The sequence below is a fragment of the Nothoprocta perdicaria genome, unplaced genomic scaffold (genome assembly GCF_003342845.1).
Source record: "Nothoprocta perdicaria isolate Ctin4 unplaced genomic scaffold, notPer1 scaffold_129, whole genome shotgun sequence".
Classification (NCBI taxonomy): domain Eukaryota; kingdom Metazoa; phylum Chordata; class Aves; order Tinamiformes; family Tinamidae; genus Nothoprocta; species Nothoprocta perdicaria.
This window is the reverse complement of record NW_020454416.1, coordinates 1,946,152-1,948,266: the sequence shown is the minus strand read 5'-3', so window position 1 is coordinate 1,948,266 and position 2,115 is coordinate 1,946,152.

Genomic DNA, 2,115 nt, shown 5'->3' with positions numbered 1-2,115 from the left:
CTGCCCCTGCCCCTGTCCCTGTCCCTGTGCTTGTGCCTGCCTCTCTGCCTGTACCTGCCCCTGCCCCGTACCTGTGCTCGTGCCTGCCCCTCTGCCTGTACCTGTGCCTGCCCTGTATCTGTGCTTGTGCCTGCCCTCTACCTGCCCCTGTACCTGCCCCTGTGCTTGTGCCTGCCCCTGCAAATGTACCAGTGCTTGTGCCTGCCCCTGTATCTGCCTTTGTGCCTGCCCCTCTACCTGTCCTTGCCTCTGCCCCTCTACCTGTGCTTGTGCCTGCCCCTCTCCCTGCACTGATGCCTGCCCCTCTACCTGTCCTTGTGCCTGCGCCTGTGCCTGTCCTTCCACCTACCCCTGCCCCTGGACCTGCCCCTGTCTCTGTACTTGCCCCTGTGCCAGTGCCAGCCCCAGCCCCTGCTCCATCCCCCTGGCAGCACCCGCACCCACTGGCCAAGGTCGTCTTGCGGGAATACGGTGGGCAGGGCCGGTCAGGAGCGTGGGAGCAGATGGAAAAGCAGCATCACATCCACTGGCTGTGCGGTTGCCGCTAGCAGGTTCTTCTGGCACAGCTCAGCTCTTGCTACCTGCTGGCAAAAGCCATGGAGCACATTTTTCCAGCTCGGTGGACCTGTATGGGGCTTTCACATATACTGCCTGTTTTACACTCCTCTCCAGGAGCTCACCCACCACACTCTGCACTGGAAGCAGAGAAAGTGGCTCCATCCCTGCCCTGGGCCAAAGTGCAACCAAACAGAAAGAGCAGGAGACCACTTGAAAGCAAGGAGGCAGCCACGCTGTCACAGCAACCACTGCAACCCAGGTAACACCACCAGGTGAGAGAAAAACACTGGAGGGAAAGTATTCATGCATACAATACCTAACACTGCAAAATCAACTTTGAACATGGGCTTGTTTCCTGACAGGGAAGCTACACTCAGACTCTCAAGGAGCAGCACCAATTTACCTCCACAGCCTCCTTCATCGTGCTTGAGGCACAAGGGACCTGCTTGCACCAGACAGCATCGTGCTGCAAGGAGACATCCCAGAATGTGGGCCTCTCTCTTTGCTCACACCCATGCCGAGCAGCTCCCCAGGGGTCTCACGTGCAGGAATGCTCTGTTGAGGTCTCTAAGCCGTGCACAAACTGAAATGATTTCCCCTGTGGCTGACATAGGGCCGCAAGCATTGCACCTCCTCAGGTTCGGGAGCTCGGGCCGGTTCCACTCTCCCAAGCAGATGCACTACCCAAAGATAACCCATGAAAACGGCACTTTGCTCTAGCAGTTTGCTTTAAATCTCTCTTTCTCGCACTTTTTTTCTTAATATTTCCATACCAATAAAAATGGGGAGAGTAAAATAAGCCAGGCTGTTGCTAAAACTTCATGCTGGACAGCTTTGCTTCAGGAAGCAGCTGCTAATTCCCTTGGTTGGTTTGCATGGAGCTCCTTCCAGGGCCACCCTGCTCAGTGGCACTTGGTGCCAGCTGCACGGCTGCAGAAAGCCCCGGGACAGGCGACCCTCAGCAACAGGCGGAGTGTGGCTGTAGCTCGGGCAAGATGCTCAAGAGGAATACAGCCGGGTGACACTCTCTGCCAGAGCAAGGGCAGGGAGCAAAGGGAAAACAGATCCCACTGCAGTTCCTCAGCACATGCTTCAAGTAGGCGGTGACATTTTGTGAACTGTGACATTCCATTTATTTGGGAGAAGTAAATGTAAAAAGGGGATTATCCACTGAATTATTCACTGCTGGCAAGTGTTAGCAGTAGCAGAAGGAAAAGATGAAAAGCTTTTGGCAGCTTTTGTTTCCTCTTTGCTCCTCACCTAGGAATAGATGGCTGGTAGGAACATGCACTGCTGCCAGCTCCAGTGACAAAATCCCTTTTCCTTTCATTCTTTCCCAAAAGCTCTTGCTTCTGGGACTGTGGTTTCTCTGCAGCTTCTGACAGCCATTGGCTGGCCTACACTTAACTTGCGGATGAGCTTAAGTGATTTTTAATCTATATTTAAACTAAGTGATTAAGCAAACAAACAGGGCAGCTCCCACAGGTTCGTTTCCCAGGTCCTGCCTTGCTCCGACAGCAAACAGAAGATGTAGATATGGTTTCATAACGCAGCAAG